Source organism: Canis lupus, chromosome 26 (assembly GCF_011100685.1).
Source record: "Canis lupus familiaris isolate Mischka breed German Shepherd chromosome 26, alternate assembly UU_Cfam_GSD_1.0, whole genome shotgun sequence".
In the NCBI taxonomy this organism is placed as follows: domain Eukaryota; kingdom Metazoa; phylum Chordata; class Mammalia; order Carnivora; family Canidae; genus Canis; species Canis lupus.
This window is the reverse complement of record NC_049247.1, coordinates 23,595,649-23,616,698: the sequence shown is the minus strand read 5'-3', so window position 1 is coordinate 23,616,698 and position 21,050 is coordinate 23,595,649. Positions and strand designations below refer to the sequence as shown.

The 21,050-nt window shown below is 44.2% G+C and overlaps 1 long non-coding RNA gene across 7 annotated transcripts in view; it reads left to right on the top strand.

Annotated features, from left to right (window-relative positions):
• The window catches only part of LOC119877596, a 64,702-nt gene extending 49,849 nt beyond the window's left edge, over window positions 1-14,853 (top strand). For 3 of the 7 annotated variants that reach the window (XR_005379371.1, XR_005379370.1, XR_005379374.1), the window contains exon 4: window positions 12,305-13,011. This is a non-coding gene — a long non-coding RNA (uncharacterized LOC119877596). Of the gene's footprint in view, window positions 1-1,039; window positions 1,966-10,546; window positions 11,218-12,304; window positions 13,013-14,793 lie in introns of those variants that run through there. The other 4 variants (XR_005379373.1, XR_005379369.1, XR_005379375.1 and 1 more) reach the window with 4 other exon arrangements.
• The last annotated feature ends 6,197 nt before the right edge of the window (window positions 14,854-21,050 follow it).

Sequence of the window (21,050 nt, the reverse complement as noted above, 5' to 3'; positions counted from 1 at the left end):
ATAAATAAATAAAAATTTTTTTAAAATTTAAAAAAAAAAAGAATCTTTAAAAAAAAAAGATAGCATATGCCAAAGGACACAGGGGCCAACTGAAAGAGTTCCCAGTGGCCAAAACTGAACAATCTAAACAACAAAATAAAATAGGGAATTAAATTTCCCATCAGGATTAAAAAAGTTTATACTGGGGTGTCTCGGTGTCTGCCTTCAAAACAGGTCATGATCCTGGGGTCCTGGGATTGAGCCCCAGGTCAGGGTCCTTGATCAGAGGGCAATCTGCTTCTCCCTCACCCTCACCTGCCACCCCCTGCCACTCGTGCTCGTACTCTTTCTCAAATGAATAAAATTTTTTAAAAGATTTTTTATTTATTCATTCATGAGAGACACACACACACAAAGAGGCAGAGACACAGGCAGAGGGAGAAGCAGGCTCCATGCAGGGAGCCCGACGTGGGACTCAATCCCAGGTCTCCAGCATCACGCCCTGAGCCAAAGGCAGCTCTAAACTGCTGAGCCACCCGGGCTGCCCTAAAAAATTTTTTTTATACTACACCATAGAATGTCAAAGAAACTGTAGAGGTTGTCACATGTAGAAATATTATTATTATTATTCATCAGTGCAAAAGCCTAATAGTATCCAAGCAGAATCCTTATGTCAGCCTTAAAGGAGTATAATCCAAAGTGTAAATATGCATGCGTCCATACTTCTATTAATCAGTGATTGTATAAATAAATAAAAAGAGGAGAATAGACAAATCCCCTATACAGAACTCTTTATAAATTATGTAAATACTTTTCTCTCAGTGGGGTAGACCATAACTTCCTCCTCTGTAGGTGTGGGCTTCACATAGTGACTTCCTTGCAACATTGGAAGTATGGAAAGGGAAAAAAGAGTCATTTTGCAGTGGAGAAACTTGACAAACACTACTTCAGCCAGGTGGTCAAGGCCAACATCAATAATGACATGTTGGAAGTATGTACCCTTGAGTGACTGTGATGAAAATGGCACTTTATTTCTGTGCTTTCTCTTAAAAAACCCTAGTCTAAGCATGAGAAAAACATCAGACAAATCCTGAGGGGCATTCTACAAAATACCTGACTAGTACCTCAAACCTGTCAGAGTCATCAAAAACAAGGAAAGTCTAAGAAACAAGCCAAGAAGAACCTAAGGAGATGTGATGACTAAAATGTAAGGTGCTATCCTCCATGGGATCTTGGGACAGAAAAAGGAGATTAGGGAAAAACTAAGGAAATTTGAATAAAGTTGGGACTGTCGTTAGTTAAGTATAATGTAAGATATTAGTAATAGGGAAACTAGGTGCAGGGTACATGGAAATTCTGTGCTTTCTGCTCACTTTTTCTGTAAATCTAAAACTTTTTAAAATAAAAAGTTAGTTTTAAACATCATGAGAAATCACACATAAAAAGTAGACTGTAGAAAATTAGTCCAAGTGGAGTTTATTTTAAAAAGGACTGATATACATTAAGCCCCAAAGGGCTTAATTCTCTTAATTCATTTCTCTTACATAAATCTATGCACATTTTTTAAAATTATGTGATTATTTGCTCATCCCAGAAATGTCACTTTTTAAAACCCAACAAAAACATTTACAAAGCATACAAAACATATGCAAAAACTATAATTGTAGTTGTTTGTAGAAAGCAAAATATGGGAAACAATTTACCTGTCCATATATTAGAAGGCGATTGTATGGTATTGTGGTTGGCAGGATTCTATGATGAAGCCCCAGTGACCCCACCCTGGAGTATGGGTGAAACTTGGGTTGGGATGGATTCTATTTTCATAATTTGGTTGTCAGATGGCACAGCTGACCTTCAGAAAGAGAGGTTATCTTGAGTGGCCCTGACCTAATCAGGTGGCTCCTGAAAAGGACTCAGCTCTTCCTTTTTTTTTTTCTATCTATTTTTTTAAATTTTTATTTATTTATAATAGTCACACAGAGAGAGAGAGAGGCAGAGACATAGGCAGAGGGAGAAGCAGGCTCCATGCACTGGGAGTCCGATGTGGGATTCAATCCCAGGTCTCCAGGATCGCGCCCTCAGCCAAAGGCAGGCGCTAAACCACTGCAACACCCAGGGATCCCTCAGCTCTTCCTAAAAGAAGTGTGAAGCATGAGATACATTTGTTACTGGCTTTGGAGATGGAGGGGATCACATGGTAAGGAATGAAGGAAGCTTTGAGGCTCTTGAGTGACCCTGTCTGACAGCCAGCAAGGAAACAAACTCGTTCTGAAACTGCAAGGAAGTTAATTCTGCCAACAATGTGAAAGAGGTTGGAAGAGGACTCTAAGTCTCAGATGAGAGGACAGCCCTGGGGAGACCCTGAGCAGAGAACCAGCCACTCTGTGCCAGACTCCTGACCCACGGAAACTGTGAGGTAACAACTTTGTATCATTTAACCTGCTAATTTTGTGGCAGTTTGTTATACAGCAGTAGTAACCAAGGGTATATATATCCAGGCTGTGGAGTACTGTGCAGCCATTGGAACCAGTGGGGCACATCTGCTTGTATCCACCCAGAAGGAAACCCCAGATTACCGCTGATTGTGTAAGGGAAGTTGCAAAAATTATATGTAGCATGATCCTGTTTTCACAAAACTAAGGATGTTTGTGAATGGCAGAAAGTCTGGAATGATAACAACAAAGTGCTGGCTGAGGAGTGGGATTTAGCAGAAGGAACTTTGAGTTGTTAATATATACATTTCTTTGGTGCTACAGAGTTTGTTTTGGTGGAGAGTGGTTCTTATTTTATTTACAAGGAGCATGCATTTTGTTTCTAATTAAGAACACAAACTGGGTGCCTGGGTGGCTCAGTTGGTTAAGCATCTGCCTTCAGTTCAGGTCACGATCCCAGGGTCCTGGGATGGGGCCATGGGTTGGGCTCCCCGCCCAGCGGAGAGTCGCTCCCTCTCCCTCTGCCCCTAACCCTGCTCATGCTCTCATATTCTCTCTCTCTCACTTACCCTCTCTCTTAAATAAATAAATACAATCTTTAACAATAAAAAAAAAAATAATAAGGCAAACAAAATCAAACCTTTAACAACCCTTTACCGTCGCTCAGAATGGCATCCAAACTCCTTACTGAGTCCCCACTTGATCCAGCTCGACTGGCCTCCAGGCCTCCTCAGCCACCTCTCCCCCAGCCACCTTCTAGTCCCACCTGCACCTGAAGCTCTAGCTCCAGGGACACCTGTGCTCTGCCTTCTGGACTTCGAATTTAGTCTTCTTTTTGACATTCTTTTCCCCTTTGTGAGGCTCACTTGGCCTTTGGGGCTAGTCCTTTGTACTCTCTTCCCTGTTCTTTTGACACCACATCCTCATTCTTTCTTTTTTGACCCTCTTTGCCAGCTCTATTTATTCTCCCTAGTCTTTAGGTTAGTTCTTGGCCTCCTCTTCTATCTGGCTCGGCAAGCTCCTTCCCATCCACTGTTCCAATCCCATCACTCTGCCTCGATTGTCACACATCCAATTTCAGCCCAAACATCCCTTTAAGCACAACATTCAGAGAGCTTTCTTCAAAATGAGCCACCAGACTTTCCCAGGACACACAGACCCCACTAGATGACACCACTGTCCTTCCCACTGTGCAAGACAGAGGTCTAGCCTCTCCCCTCTCTACAACTCACTTTTCTTAATTGCACTCCCTTCCCTTCTCATCTGATCCCTTCCAGAAGCTTCTTCATAAAAACAACTCTGATGTCTTATGGAGTTGAAGAATGAATCTTGTGGACAAAGGAGAATGAATAAAGTGATAGAAGTTTATTAAGCAAGGATACAGAAAAAGCTCTCAGGAGTGAGAGGGGTTACTGACAGGGTTGCCACTGGGGGCTTGTAGGGTTGGTCTTTTATTGAAAGCCAACCAGGGAACTCTTGAGCTCAGCTCAGGACATGATTCTGAGGTTGTGAGATTGAGCCCTGTGTTGGGCTCCGCTCTCAGCAAGAGTCTGCTTGGGATTCTTTTCCTCTGCCTCTCCCTTGTTCACATGTTTGTGCACACTTGCTCACCCTGCCCCCTCAGATAAAGAAATGAAATCTTTAAAAAAAAAATAAAATCATTTTCTTTAAGGAAGTTTTCCTAATGCTCAGACCAGACCAATCCCCTGATGTGGGCCCTTGGAACCCCCTTTCCATTCCTCCATAGCCCTTAAACTTTGCCATGAAGGTTTGCATAATTCATGGATTCACTAAGACTATAAGGCTCCAAGGCTAGGGACTCGCCCTGCTTTCCTCCTTTTGTATTCCTCAGACCTAGCAAGGGTAGGCACTCAACAAACAAAAATGTAAAAGTTGAGGGAAAGAGACAGATAAGAATAAAAGATAAGAATAAAAGAAGGAGAAAGTATGTAGGGGTAAAGAATAATTTGGTGTGGCTGGGATGCAGGCTCTGGGGAGCTAAAGCTGGAAAGGCCAGTTGATGTCAGAATAGGAAGCACACAGATATCAGACTAAGGAAATCAAATTTTTTGTGAATCAAGGGATGTCAGCTAAGCTTCCTGAGGACAGAATTTATATGATCAGTTCAAATGGGATAATCTAGTACATTCTAAAAGCCTTTGACAACCAGTTTGAATTGATACTGGCTATGGAACAAGGAATTTCATGGCAGATTATATTTTCTCTATTCTGTGCCTATTGAGTCTTTGGTACGACTACTGTCAGTAAGCAACAGTGGAAGACTTTCCACAGTGGTCATAGTGCTTCATGCATTAGCTCATCAGGATGCAAAGGGCTATGGTAATAGGCAGCAGAGCATTTCTCCATCCTATTTAGCAAGGAATCTAAGCAACTTTTTTGGTTCAGGTTTTTTTGTTTTGTTTTGTTTGTTTGTTTGTTTTTTATACGTGTTTACTGAAGTGAGCAAGGACTTGCAGCTGTTTGGAGCCTGAGTGGCAGATGATACCAACTTGGAGACTTCTTGGGCACAAGTATCAGTTACAGCCCAGAGGCTGCTGCATGCTGCCCAGAGAGTAGCACATAGACTGCCTCCACACTTGCAGAGCCGAGGGGATCTCAGGTAAAGGGTCCCTAATTACTGAGTGATTAGGCTTGTGAGAGAACATAATCTGACTGGAGGAGAGGCCTTGGTGGAGGTTTCAGTTTTGAAAGCCAGGATGGGATTACACAGTTGCTCTTCCCTCTACCTCCTGAGAGACCCTAAGTTGTATTTAAACAGGCCCATGTCCCTACCTGTAACTGTATGCCAGAGCAACTCAGCCATGCCTCTGCCTAAGCTATAAAGAACTAATTAACCACACTCAATAGCCCATAATTTGTTATTTCTGTATTCTGTTCCCAAGATTCCCTCCTAAATTATTACCCAGGAAGAAACATAAAACTGCACATAAACATGTATTTCATAGAAACAAAAGAAGTGAGGTTTTTTTCCCCCTCTATCTCCCTCTGATTTAAAGCAGTGGGTCTTCCTAGGGTGCCTGAGTGGCTCAGTCGGTTAAGTGTCTGCTTTCAGCTCAGGTCATGATCTCACGGTCCTGGGATCGAGTCCTGCGTGGGGCTCCCTGCTCAGCGAGGAGTCTGCTTCTCCCTCTCCCTCTGCCCCTCCTCCTGCTCAAGCTCTCTCTCTCAAATAAATAAATAAAAATTTTTTTTTAAAAAAAGCAGTTTGTCTTCCTGGTTGGAAATGAAGCTCATTCCCAAAGATAGGAAAGGATGCCACTCCCTGTCTCCCATCATGATGATGCAGATGTACAGACAGAACCAGCTACATAATATGTGGGACCCAGTACAAAAATGAACATGTGGGCCCTTCATTAAGTACAGGAATTTTAAGGCCACAACAGAAGACCATTAAAGCAGGGGCAGGCCTTTCTGAGTATGGGGAGGCAGAGGCTGCTCACACAGAATGGTTTGAGTGCTAGGATGATGAGGGGGCTTTGCCTGAAGATGTTCAACCACATGAGCAGCTCCTCCCTGGCAAAACCTCAGTAGAGAAGGAAGTATCACAAAAGATCAGGCAAAAGCATAGGACAGCCATAGGGCCACTTCTGTGAGAGTGAATGGTGTAACCAAGGACAACATTCTCTTGGTGATCCTCAGTCATGATCTGCTTAGAGTTTGGATATCAGAGGGACCAAGAATCAGAAAAGAATCAGGGTACCTTAGGACATCAGAAGGAAGGGGTGATGAATGGGTATAGAGGACACTAGAATCAAGGAGGCATGAGAAGGAATTTCTAGGCATGGAACTCTCCATGTTTTGTTTTCATTTAATCAACCAATTTTTTTTTTTATTAAAGTGGAATATATCAAATTTAGATGAATGATTCTTTCCCTCTAAACTTCTCCCTTTTCTCCATTTTGGTAGATGATCCAACTGGGTGGATCACTATTTACCCAGTTGATCAAGGCAGAAACCAGGAGTCATCTTTGATTTCCCCCTTCTTTATCTCAACACCACTTACTGAGTCCCATCAATCCTACTTGCATTGTCCCTCTTGAGTCTACACATCCACTTCTCTCTATATCCAGTGATGCCATTATCTCTTCTGGCCATGACTATGACAACAGCCTTATAACTAGATTGGCTTTTAAATCATGCTGACTACAATCAAAGTCTTCATTCTGCCACATGTAGTTAACATGACTCAGGTCTCTTCAGCTTTGTGAGCCTCAGTTTCCTCATCTGAAGAATGGGGACAATAATACCTATCTTAAGGGGCTGTTGTCAGAACTAAATGAAATGAATCAAGTGGCTTAGCATACAGTATGTACTTGATGAATCAGCAACCTTCCTTTTCTTTCCCTCATCCTTCAGGCCTTAGTTTACTTTTTAAAACTTTATTTATTTATTTATTTATTTATTTATTTATTTATTTATTTATTTATTTGAGAGAGAGAGAGAGAGAGAGAGGGAGAGAGAACACAAGCAGGGGGAGTGGCAGAGGGAAAGGGAAAAGGAGTCTGATGCCTGGCTCAATCCCAGGACCCTGGGATCATGACCTGAGCTGTAGGCAGACACTTAAATGACTGAGCCATCCAGGTGCCCCCTTCAGGCCTTAGTTTAAACATTAATTCCTTAGGTCCCTTTCTCTCTTGACTTGCCAGACTCCGTATAGTTTCCCAGAAGTGCAGACTGTTCTGCAACATTCATCAAACTTATCTGTCTTCTTTCAACTGTCCTTTCCATTAGGCTAAGGATTCTGTTTTTTTCTGCCTAATGAGAGGCCTGACATGGAGTGGAAAGTCATATTTTGTTATTTGACTGGTATCCTCATACATAATCAAATGTTCCCAGGCTTGGGATCCCCGTAATGTTCTCCACTAACTGTAAGTAAGAGGATAGGTGACCACATTACATAAACAAACAAGAGACCAAGAGTATCCTACCAGATTTAAGTTAAACTTAAGGGCACTGGGGGTGATTCATCATAGCAGATCTCTTCTATAAGAAACAAATCTAGGTGGGGATCCCTAGGTGGCGCAGCGGTTTGGCGCCTGCCTTTGGCCCAGGGCGCGATCCTGGAGACCCGGGATCGAATCCCACGTCGGGCTCCTGGTGCATGGAGCCTGCTTCTCCCTCTGCCTATGTCTCTGCCTCTCTCTCTCTCTCTCTGTGTGTGACTATCATAAATAAATAAATAAAAAATAAAATAAAATAAACAAATCTAGGTAAAAAAAAAAAAAAGAAATCTAGGGACTGGATCAAGATGGTGGAGTAGGAGGATCCTGAGCTTACCTGCTCCCGTGGACACACCAAGGCTGCACCTATATATAGAACAACTCTATTGAAAATGATCTGAAGACTAGCAGAACAGCTCTTCCACGGCTAAAGATATAAATAAAAAGCCACATGGAAAAGGATAGAAGTGGCAAAGACATGTCCTGGTCGGAATCCAGACCCCTGGTATAGTGACTCACCAGTGGGAGGGATATCACAGGCACAGAAATCTTCCCTCAGAAATGAGGGGTTCAAACTCTGCCTTCCCACCATCAGGCACCCTTGGCTGTGGAGATCTGCACTGGGAAGAGGAACCCCCATAACATCTGGCTTTAAAAAAATCAGTGGTGGCTAACTTCAGGAGCTTTGACAATCAGCAGGGCTAAACTCCAGGAGAACCAAACCAGAGGTTGGTAGGAAATGGAGACTCCACTTTTAAAGGGCCCATGCACAAACTGAGACTCAGCACAGAGGCAGCCATTTGAAAAGTGCCTGTGTCGTATGAGAACATTTATTGACTAATTTTCTAAAATTTTTTTATTTAGGAGAGAATGGGTGGCTCAGTTGGTTAAGCCTCTGCCTTCGGCTCAGGTCATGACCTCAGGGTCCTGGGATTGAGCCCCACATCAGGCTCCCTACTCAGCAGGGAGTCTGCTTCTCCCTCTCCCTTTGTGCCTCCACCCAGCTTATGCTTGCATGGGTCGCGCTCTCTCTCTCTCTCTCTCTCTCTCTCTCTGTCTCCCTCTCCTTCGAATGAATTAATAAAATCTTTAAACAAAACAAAATGAATTTTTTAGGGGCACCTGGGTGGCTCAGTTGGTTAAGCCTCTGCCTTCAACTTGGGTTGTGATTTTGGGGTCCTGGGATCGAGCTCTGCTTCAGGCTCCCTGTTTAGTAGGGAATCTGCTTCTCTCTCTCTCTCTCTCTCTCTCTCTCTCTGCCCCTCCCTCCTGCTCATCCTGTCTCTCTTGAATAAATAAAATCTTAACTAAATTTTTTATTTTAAGTAAACTCATTACCCTCAGATCAAGAATCTCATGCTCTACCTACTGAGCCAGCCAGGTACCCCTGACTAATTAATTTTAGGGTGTGTGTTGGAAGAGCAAGGATCTGTAGGGACTTTTTCTGAGAACAGAAGCACTAGCAAGCACCACTTTTCTTTCCCTCCCTCTGTCTAGCTGGCCTGATGCTAGTAGGTACCAGTTCTGACACTCTTCACCTTGCTAACACTGCTCACCTTGCCCTGGCAGTCCCTTGCAGACCTCCCCTGGTAGACATCCCTTGAAAACAGCTCCTGCCCTGCCCTGCCATACCAAATGGGCAGCCTCGGCCAGGACCAGTACCCTCCTGCCTTAATGGCTCCTGTCCTGGCAGGCAGTCCTGACTAGGACTGGTGCTCCCCACCACCAAGTGGCTACAACCCTGTCCCACCCAGTGGGTAGCCTCAGCCAGACCAGCACCCTCCTGAAGCAGCTCCTGCCTGGGGAGGCAGGGGATGGGGCACTGTGGCGCCACTTACCAGTGCATTCACAACAATCGCAGCTGGGCCTTGCATCCAGCCACACTGGGGTCAAGTCCTGCACATCAGTGCACCTGGCAGCAACCACAGCGGGGCATTGCAGCCAGCCAGGCCATGGGCCAGCCCTGCCTGCCCACTAGCATGCTTGCAATAGTTGTAGCCCAGCCACTACAGGAGGGCACATGCAACCCACACAAGACAACTCTGGAATGTGTGGTTCTTAGTAACCAGGGTATTGCATTTCTGGGCCCCACAGAATGGCTTCTACATACTACTCCTTTAAGACCAGGAGATGTAACTGATTTACCTAATAATAGAAACAAACAGAGAGAGTGGGTTGCTTGGGTGGCTTAATCAGTTGAGCATCCAACTCTTTATTTCATCTCAGGTCATGATCTTGGGGTCATGGGATCAAGCTCAGCCTCAGACTCCACACTCTGTGTGGAGTTTGCTTGTCTCTCTCCCTCTCCCTCACTCATGCCTGCTTTCTCAAATAACTAAATAAAATCTAAAAAAAAAAAAAAAAAGAGGGTCCTGGGGTGACTCAGTCAGTTATGTGTCTGCCTTTGGTTCAGGTCATGATCCTGGAGTCCTGGGATTGGGCCCCACGTCTGGCTCCCTGCTCAGCAATGAGTCTGTTTCTCCCTCTTCTCTGCCTCTTCACCTGCTTGTGCACATGTTCTCTTTCACTCTCTCCCTCCCTCTGAAATAAATAAAATCTTAAAAAAAAAAAAAAGGTAAAGAAACCGAGTCAGGCAAAACAGAGGGATATGTTCCAAATGAAAGAACAAAACAAAACCTCAGGAAAAAAACTAAATCAACTAGAGATAAGCAATCTATCTGATAGAATTCAAAGCAGTGATGATAAAAGTGCTCATTGAACTTGTGAGAAGAATGGATGAACATGGTGAGAACTTTAATAAAGAGGTAGAAAATTTCTTTTTAAAAATCAGAGTTAAAGAATACAACAACTAAAGTGAAAAATCCACTAGAGGGAATCCACAGTGGATTAGATAATGCAAAAGAATGGATTGACAGTTTGGAAGACAGGGTAGTAGATGTCATCCAAGCTTAACAGCCAAAAGAAAATAAATTTTTTAAAGGATTTTCTTGAGAAAGAGAGTGGGGGGACAAGCAGAAGGGGAGGGAGAATCTTCAGCAGACTCTGCACTGAGCATGGAGCCCAACGTGGGGCTCATTCTCAAGACCCCTGAGATCATGACCTAAGCTGAAATCAAGAGTCAGATGTTCAACCAACTGAGCCACCCCGCCGCCCCAGAAAAAAGTTTTAAAAATGAAGATAATAACATCAAACGTAATCACATTCACATTACAGGGGTCCCAGAAGAGAGAGAGAGAAATGAAAGGGGCAGAAAACTTATTTGAAGAAATATTAGCCAAAAACTTCCCTGGGGAAGGAAACAGACCTCTAGGTCCAGGAGGCACAGAGAGCCCCAAAGAAGATGAACCCAAAGAAGTTTACACCAAGACAAATAATGATTAAAATGTCCAAAATTAAAGATACAGAGACAATCTTAACGGCAGCAAGAGGGAAGCAACTAGTTACATACAAAGGAATGCCCAAAAGATTATCAGCTGATTTTTCAGCAGACATTTTGCAGGTCAGAAGGCAATGGCAAGATGTATTCAAAGTGCTGAATGGAAAAAACTTACAACCAAGAATACCCAGGAAGCTTATCATTCAGAATTGAAGTAAAGATAATGAGTTTCTTAGACAAAAGTTAAAGGAGTTCATCACTAGTAAATTGACCTTACAGAAAATGTTAAAGGGACTTCTTTAAGTGGAAAAGGCCATAACTAAAAGAAAATTCTGAAAGAAAAATTTCTCACTGGCAAAAGCAAACATATAGTAAAGATAGTGTGAGCCAACCATACATAAAGCTAGTATGAGGTTACAGACAAAAGTAGTAAAATAACTATATTTAGAGGCACCTGGGTGGCTCAGTCAGTCAAGGGTCTAGCTCTTGATTTTGGCTCAGGTCATGATCTCAGGGTTATGAGACTGAGCCCCACTTTGGGCTCTGTGCTCAGTGGGGAGTCTGTTTTTCTCCCTCTCCCTCAAAATAATAAAATCTTAAAGAGAATCAACTATATTTATAATAATTAAGGATACACAAAATAAAAACATAAAATATGACATCAAAAACTAAATATGGAGGGAGAAGTAAAAATGTAATGCTTTTAGAATGTGTTCAACCTTAAGTGGCTATCAACTTAGAGTACATACACTGGATGTTATATATGAACTTCATGGTAACCACAAACCAAAAATCTATCATAAGTACACAAAAAAACTAAAGAGAAAGGAATCCAAACAACACTAAAAAAGTTATCAAATCACAAGGGAAGAGAGCAAGAGAAGAATGAAACAGGAGAATTACAAAAACAACCAGAAAACAATGAACAAAATGCTAATAAACATACCTATCAGAAAATACTTTAAATGTAAATGGACTAAATGCTTCCATCAAAAGATGTCTTCCATCAAAAGACATAGGGTGATGGAATGGATGAAAAAGCAAAACAAAACCTGAAAGCCTTTCTATGTGCTGCCTACCAGAACTCACTTCAGACCTAAAGACACAGACTGAAAATTTAGAGATGGAAAAATACATTCTATGCAGATGCAAATAAAAGCTATGGTAGCAATACCTGTATCCAATAAAATAGGCTTTAAATCAAAGACTGTAAAAAGAGACAAAGAAGGGCTTTACATAATTATAAAGGGATCAATCCAGCAAGATATAACCATTGTAAATGTGTACCCAACACAGGAGTATATAAATATATAAAGCAGCCAGAGTCCTAAAGGAAAGGGCCCAGCCAGCACTACTGACTGCTCACCCAGCCCTCACCTCTCCTGGGAGCGAGGTTGCCCCATGGAGCCCATCTCTTGAGACTCCCAGAAGCCCAGGGAAGAGTTTCCACCCTAGCCAGAAAACTTGTCCCTGGCAACACTCCTAACCATAGTTGCTGAATACGAGGTAGTTCATGTTGGGGATCTCCTGGCTAGACATGGCCAGGAGTCTCTACCAAGACACTGGAAAGACCTGACCTCTCCTCTCTTTGGCAGAGGAGATATGCCATTGCCTTGGAGCAGGGCAGGCTGCATGGAAAACATTCAGGATTCCTGCCTCCTCCAACTTTGGACAACACTGGAAAGCTGGTAAGGTGTGGAGAGTCGGTCAGAGTAGACATTTGGGCAGGGCAACTAGATTTGTAAAACATGATCTGTTTCCTCGTGGAACAGTAACAGCCTTGTGGGTTGATCGGACAAACATCCCCATAATGAGATGAGAAACTAAAGCAGAGTGGAGCAAAGTGACACCCTTAAATAAGAACTTAAGGGGCCGGAACACAGGTTCCACAGTATCTGGGTCAGGTCAGCCTGGGACTACTCACACCCAGACAGACACCTGACTGTAGCTTCTTCAAGCTAAGAGTTGTGACCTGTGATGGAGTCGGTGTGCTGCCAGTGATCTTAAATGCTGATCTGTCTCTGTGCTAGAGGTGGAAGTCTTACAGTTGAGTGAGGAAGCTCCTCTTAAGAAATTTAGTAAATTTTAGTAAGTAGCTAATTCCTTCTTGCAACATGGACTGCTTTGTATGTAATAAGATTCTAGATTTTAGAAATGAATAGTCCTTTGTAAATCCAGTGTAATAGCACTAGTATTAAAGGGTGTCTTTGGAATTACTCCTGAGCCTTCTCTACTCTGATTTAGGCCTTTTTTTTTTTTTTTTTAAAGATCTTATTTGAAAGAGAGCACAAGCAGAGGGAGCAGCAGAGGGAGGGAAAAGCTGGCTCCCTTCTGAGTAGGGAGCCCAATGCGGGGGCTCAATCCCACAACCCTGGGATCCCACAACCCTGGGTTCGTGACCTGACCTGAGCCAAGGCAGATGCTTAACTGAGCCACCCAGGTGCCCCATTTAGGCCTTTTATCATGCACATGGACTCTTACTGTTCTTTCCACTGCTTCCTCCTCCTACCACCCACTCCCAGCTGGCTCTGATTAAGGAGAGACTGAATAGGGCAGTGACTGGGAATGTGGTCTCTGGAGGCAAAGGGCCCAGCCCCAAACCATGGTTCTGGTGCTTATTTGCTGCGTGACCTCGGGCCAGGGTCTTTCAGCAATGCTGGCTCAGTTGCCTTATTTTCAAGGAGGATAAGGATATCCTAGTATCCTTATCCTTGAGGATATAATAGTACTAACCTTGCCAGGTGGGTAGAATTAAATGTGTTAATTGAAATACTTAAACAGTGTCTGACCCATAATAAATCTTAATTATTATCATCTTGGTCAGCTCTCTGTTCAGAAACTCCAAATAATTCTAGAATTGAGACCAGTGTTTGTTTAATCTGAAATATACTTCCTGGCTTCTTTTAACAAGTATTTCATTTGCTATCACACGCACCCCAGCTCAGTTCCCCATACCTGCCCTCCTGCCTCAGCCCATGCTGACCCAGTATTGACATTAGTTGACATCAGGGCTGCCCCTTCAGACCCGGCTCTCTGGTCAGACATGTTGATGGGCTTTCTTCCTCCTTTGAGTATTATCTAAGTGGTCCTCTAAAGTTGTAGAGGAAAGCTAAAGTCATCAGACATGAAAAGTATTCTCTAAACAACTGAGCATTTAAAAAATTACTTTCCACTTAGACATTGTTAAACAACAAAAATTCAGCTGAGTAACTTCAAAGATCAAGTTGGCTTTAATTCAATGACTCATGAGTTGGGGAGCATCCCATCCAGCAATAGAAAGCTCTGAAGGGCTGTACAAAATGCAAGGTTTTTAAAAAGCAGAAATGGGGTGGGAAAGGGGAATGACTAGTAAGGAATGCATTATTTCAGGAAGATGGCCTTTCTAACAGAATTGGAAGGGGTTATCAAGTGGATTTTCTCACTAGTGCTGACGAGGTAATTCCAAGACAACTGGTTAAAGGTTCTGCCTGGGGAGCCAGAGGTGCAATTAGGTTAGTTAGCAAACTGGGATTTGCTGACATGGGGCTTAGGCTTAGCACAGGTGACTCCATTTGGGGCCTGTTGTGTTTTTAAACATCTCCCAGCTTAACATCCTCCCCTTCCCCCCACCATAGTCCATCTCTCTCATCTCCTACTTAACGATTGTGAGAAGTCGTGAACTTCTGACACTGACAATATAATGAAATGGTGCCAGAGTACAATTTAAGTTTTAGAATGTAGACTGTCATAAAGTCATGGAAGTATTGGTGGGAAACCGCTCAAATGATTGCAGTCATTGGCAAGTGAGGAGTTGAGGGTTAGGTCCATTAACAAATAAGAGCTTCACGGAACCAGTGAGGTACTTCAGTGGGGTGATTTGAGTATCAGAGAATTAACAGATTAAGAGGCTTTCAGGAAAACTGAAGAACTCCTTGACAAACTTTAGCAGAAATGACTGCCCCAGGGAAATGGTGTCCTGTTATACAATCATATAATTTTAGGAGGGAAATACAATTTTGTTCTAAGAATTAGCCCATAGTTGCAGTTGTACTTTGATATTTTTCTAAGATTTTGTTTTTAAGATTTTGTTTTTATTTATTCATAGGCAGAGGGAGAAGCAGGCTCCACACAGGGAGCCCGACATGGGACTCAAACCTGGGTCTCCAGGATCATACCCCGGGCTGCAGGCAGCACCAAACCGCTGCGCCACCGGGGCTGCCCAAGATTTATTTATTCATGAGAGACACACAGAGAGGGAGGCAGAGACAAAGGCTGAGGGAGAAGTAGGCCCCCTGCTGGGAGTCCGATGTGGGACTTGATCCCGGGACCCCGGAATCACACCCTGAGCCAAAGGCAGATGCTCAACTACTGAGCCACCCAGGCGCCCGAGATACTAGTTTTAGTATTCATTTTGCAAGAATTCCAACCAAACCTTTTCCATTGCTTATTATATGTAACTCTAGTCTCCATTTTAAGTAGGTTGACTCAAAGAGACTTTTTCAAGTCTCAGTTCTTTTTGGATAATGAGCACCTTTTAATTTATTTTTATCTGCCTCATCTTCCCTAACAGACAGCACACTCCTAAGGCAAACAGTGCCAAGACAGAAATGCCATGTCATCATCTCATGGGATGGTGGGGGCGGTTATGCATGGTTGAGTCACCAGTGAAGCCTGTGCAGACCCACAACCCTCAACTACTTGTTAAATGAATGAGTCCTAGTATATACAGAGCTGTTGGAAGCAAAGACCCGTAGTGAGGGTCCCCAGCAATGACGGTGGCTAGATGACCTCAGATACCCAGGCTGTTGTCCTCAGCTCTGTCTGGGCTTTTCAGACATTGGCAGTCATCTCCAAGTCTGGAGTGCTCGGGAGGGCAGGGCTGGGTGGAGGGCAGGAGAGTGTCAAGGGTGATCAGGGGATGGATGCCCTGTTAAGGAGAGGCAGAGGTCCCTGTTGCCACTCCTCTGGCATTCCCTCAAGTAGCATACAGAAGCTGTGTAAGGTGGTGTTGGGTGCTCTGGTTTATTCCTGCCTGATATGGTTCGAAACTTTCTAAGACTGAGCTTCAAAACCAGAATGCATGATGGAGCTTTTCCCAGTCCCAGAGAAGGTGGCTGCCAAGAGGTTAACTTACTTGGGAGTGGAGGAGGAAGGGCAAATTGGCACCAATGTTCACCCCAGCTCCAAGCACTGACTGGTTGGTAAGGAACCACCAGAGCAGAGGACAAAAAGCAAGGCCAGGCGCTGCAGGCTGTTCCCTTTGGCCCTCCTTTGACAAGTTTGGGTTAGCAGAGCCCTCAGGCCTAGGAGACAGTCCCTGAGTTAAGGCCTCAGAGCTGCACGGGGGGGGGGGGGGGGGGGGGGGGGGGAGGGGGGGGGCGGGGGGGCGCGGCGGCGGTGAGTGGAGGGCCTGTAAACAAGGCACGATCTTGAAAACTGTTTTTAGTGGGAATACCTGATGCTCTAGTAGTTTCCCCAGGCTCCTGGGGGAGATGGCCTTTGCTCCCTCCCTGAAGGACTCACAAGGAACTGTGGTTAATAAAATGTCTCCTTTTTAAATACCTTGATTTAGAAGTCTCGAAGGAAGTCTGCATGAAAGGAGGGCAGAGAACTGACCTTCAGGAATACCACTACTTAGGAAGCAGGGAAAGGACTGGGAGACAAAGCCCTTGCAGGCTAACTGCAGAGGTGTTAACAGCCAGCAGGAGGCTGCCTCCTGGGGAAGTGTTTCCAGAAGTAAGGCTTTGGGGCTGGGGCTGGAGTGCATGGCTAGTACTCAGGGACATCTGAGAATGTCTCAGGGGTAGGAGGAGCCTCTGAGGCAGCAACAGGTTTATCAAGTCAGATGAAAGAATCATACCCAGAGTTGCCAGAGCACGGTGGTTCTCCTGTCCCAAGACAGGGGACTTCAAGAGTGGGAGCCGCCCCAGTAAAGAATGTATGCTAGCTGGTCACAGCACCTTCTGGTGACTTGGAAGAACTGTCAGTCTAGGGATTGACTTTCCAAATGGCATAGTATAGCAGGGGAACCATTTACAACTAACACTCATCTGGTTTAACTTGGGTGACAAAGCCTTAAATATGTTCAGCTACCCTGGGCTCCTTAGATGCCAGGGAGAATCATATGAACGCAAGATCTTTGCTTCATTTTCCAACCTTGGGCTCTAGGGTCCTCATGGAGGCTCTCTTGCCAGATAGAGCAACACAACCTGGGCCCAGGCCTCTGCCTCATACACTTGCACTGCAGAGGTTAAATGCCACCTGGCTCTGCCTCCTCTGCTCCTCAGCCTGGACAGCTGGCCTGCATCTTACAGTTGTCTTGAGTCAGAAATCTCTGCAAAGTGAGGCCATATCAGTCTCCACAGGGCTCAGGAATTCTTAGATGCCACCTCAACCCCAACAAGCAGTTTTCTTTCTCTCAGCCCCCCTCCATTGCTTTTATATAGTTTTAATGCATCAGTGCAGCTGCATCCATTAGAAAATCTTAATGCTTTAATAAAATATATATACGAACTTTAAAGTCTTTGAGTAGTGATACGTTTGCGATTTCTTGTAAAACTCAGATCAGAATGCTTCCAGGTCAAAATTTTACCTTTATAATGTGGAAGACCTGGGGTGGGGCCAGTTGTCTTCTAGACTTAATACATGGTGAAACAGAATGTCTACCAGACATTGAGTATCTGCCAGCAGCCAGAGACAAATGCCATCTCATCCCATGAACAGTGGGGAAGGGAACATTTACTAAGCAACCACCTTCACCCCCCTCTTCTGGCAAGTGCTCTGCTCTAGATGAGGAAATGCTGTTTCTCACCCACCCACAGGCAACTCAGCTGGTGCTGCAAGACTGGGATTCCAAACCTAGGTCTGTGGGCTCGGAAACTCAGATTCTCTCACCAAAGTGGTTTTGAAACTGGCTTCTGTGGCAGTGCTTTAGGGGTTCTCTGCAAACAAATGCTTCAAATATCTTAAATATTAAATAAAACCCAGCTCTAATATGCATACTCAAATGTAAAACACACACTAGCTTAGACTGCCTGAAAGCTCTCTGTAAGGCCTCCACAGCTGTGCGTCTCAGGGTGGGCACGGACAGAGGGCACTAGCCTGGTGCTGGGTCGCCAAGCCCGGCTGCAACTCCATGCTAGTGGCTCTCACTGCAGAATAAGGAGTGCTTATTTACAACCTTTGGGTGTTTCTTTCTGATACACAGAGGATAAGGATTGAAAGAAGGTGTTGAATATTCTTCTATTAATCCTTTCTTTTCAAGCATCTACTTCACTTGTCAGTGACCAGAGATTGCAGACAAGCTGTGACTATTACCATTTGCAACCGCTTACCTATATATGATAAGGATTTTTTTGTCAAATTCAGAGATAAATTGGAGGCTGAGACAGTTCACAACTAACCTATTTGTAGTAAAAATGCTCTCACACCGCACTGAGTTAAGACAGTGTTATTACTTGAACTTAGATAATTCATGCTAGTAACATTTATATATTTGAAAGGCTAAAAAACGATGATTATAATTTCAAAACTTTTTGATTTGGGTTAGGAGAAGAGGCAGGCTCATAGTTTAAGCCTTTTTGGTAGCAATTACTAAGCTCTTCTCTAATATTTCTGGCTTAACTCAAAGAGAATCAGGTTAACATAACTATTTATCTAAACTTGTCTTCTGGAAGCCCAAGAGCACTGGGAGATGGTGCAGGTGGAGTCGGGGAGAGTGTTTCTTATTCAAGGTCTGCTGTTAATTCATTGACAACCATGGGTAAGTCTTTGCGGCTCCCTGAGGCTTCATTTCCCTCAACAAAAAAACCAGGAGTTTGGATTAAATCAGTCATTTTCAGATTTTTATTTTAAGCACCAAAACCTTTCTTCAAATCATATTTTATTTAGAAGTCTAATACTGAATGGGCCTGAGGACTACCCCCCCCCCGCCCCGCCCCCAAAGACCTCACAAAATAGCATGAAAACCACGAAGAAACTAGATGATTGAAGGTCCCTTCCACCTCTAGGGGTCAGGATTTCAAGTCCCCTGCCTCTGAAACACAGAGCCCAGCTGCCCCTTCCTGGCCAGGCCCCTCCCTCTCCTAGACCAACTAAGGGGCTGAGCTGCCTCATCCCTGGCACTGACTAGAGAACCACACAGTGGCAACCACAGGGGCTAAACAACTGTGAGTGAAGAGGACACATTTATTTCATTTACAGGGTCACTGAGACCACAGCAAAATCAACGCTGTTACAATAGGCAAGCACTACTGTCTGCAGCAACACACAGCATGTTTCTTAAACAGCATATGAGCCTCACAGGTTACGTTTGCATTAAAAAAAAAAAAAAAACTTATAAACCAATCAGGAAACAGTTAAAGGCCAATCTTAAATACCAATGTAAAAATTTCTCTTGAAAATGCAACTGAAATGCAACTGCTAGGAGCACTGTAAGAAAAGGTGACCCATACAACAGCAACATTTAAAAACCTAGTGATTCCCATGTCAGGGGGGCCTTCTTCCCCTTAAGCCTCAGAACACGGGCCCAGCTCAGAAGACGCCTGTTTGACAGGGGAGGCAACTGCTAATTCTGCAAAATGTGCAGCAGTGAACTCTGCATATGGAGGAAAGGAAAAAGGGTTACACGCTGGGGACAGACAGCAGGCCTTGTGTTGTAAGAGGCAGAGGCTTACAAGGCAGAGGCCACCTCCTACTGCTAGAGCCCTCTCACATATTCTATGCCAGCCCTCGAGATACTTGCCAGCCCTCGAGATACTTGCCAGCCCTAGAGATACTTGTCAATAACCTCAATTTAGAACAAATGTCCTTAGAAAATGTGACTAGATACTAAACACCTGGGATTCTTCCCATGTTATTCAGAACTCCAAATGGAGAGTCAGTCACTGTCCCACAATCTACAGCCCATTTTTCACTGTGCTGTTAGTCTGTCCCCTACGAATTCAGGGTAGGGAACAGCTGCAGCCTTGGGGCCAGGTCACTCAAACAGGCACTAGCTAAATGAAATCCTACAACAGCTTCAAATCAGCCCTCATTCTTAAAAGATCAATACAAAGTCAGGGGTAGAGTTAACTTCAGCAAACATGGAGCCTCCTAGCTTCATGCACAGAAGCCAAAGTAGATCAGTCATCTCAATAGCCTGTGATCTTATTCTAGGGTATACCCTTGATTCCCATTTCAGTATATTTGATAGCTGGATATTGTTTAACAGATCTTCTGGCACCATCTTGTTCATTCTCCTTCAAATCTGCCACAATACCTTTTTAAGTCTTAGAATATGCTTTGCTAACATAGAAATCAACAGTGAGCATATCAACAAAATAAAGAAAAAAATTTCTGTACATCCTCACTAGAAAACTCCCAGTGGATTAAGGCAGCCCTATCATTTTTTAGACTGGGAATAAGGCCAAAGTAAAGAAAGAAGGGAAGTATTAAGAAAGTGCCAAGATAAAGTTCAGGTAAGGAGGACATCCTGGCAGCTCAAGGCCACTGTTCGTACCCATTGCTTTACACCAAATGCCTCCGTGTGGGGGCCTAAAGAAAGCTGGCCTTGCCCTTGGATAACCACCTTTCTCTGCACACAGACCTCTCCCACAGCAGCTCCTTCCCTCAGACCCACACTGTGCAGGTCTCCCCAGCATACTATGCTGGCTCATCTTCCTGCCCCCAGCAGCTCCCCATCTACGGGCCCCTGCCAGCCTTGCTAAGTTCTGCTAGTGTTTTTACCTGGCAGAGGGCTAAACATTAGACTTTAGAACAGTAAGGCGCTGTGTGTAGATACACATTGGCTATGACACTCATTTTTACAAATTGGTCTGAATACAGTCTGGCCTCCCTGATAGCCAAAGTGGCACCTTCTCCCAGAGAACAAGCTATTTCTCAAACACCTGCTAGATCACACTTGTAGCCTTCAGACTAGAATCAGCTGAGTTCTTTATGTACTTTATATATGTTAGGCAGACAGTACATCCAGAAGGTGACCCTGGAAAGCCTACCTCAGGGTTGAGGCCCTCAGGGAGGCTCTGGACAGGTCACTCTTTAGAGCCTAGCCAACTCACCAGAGATGCTGGACTGGAGGCCCCAGGGCTGGGCACTACTCAGTACCACCCTTCTCTAGGGAGGAACTATATCATGTAGCTCTCCCACAGACCTGCGGGACGAGAAGGATGCCCAATAGTGATGCAGGGAAAAGAAAATACACCTCCATGAAGAATAAGAACTAGTCAAGAAGTGACTAGAAACTATGGTCTTGCTTGGCTAGTTGCAGGTCTACAGAACAGAGGTTTGGTGCTCTGTGTGGAGGGAGGAAAGAAACTCCACTTAGGCACATAATCCAATCGTATCCATTTCCGCTTCTACTTC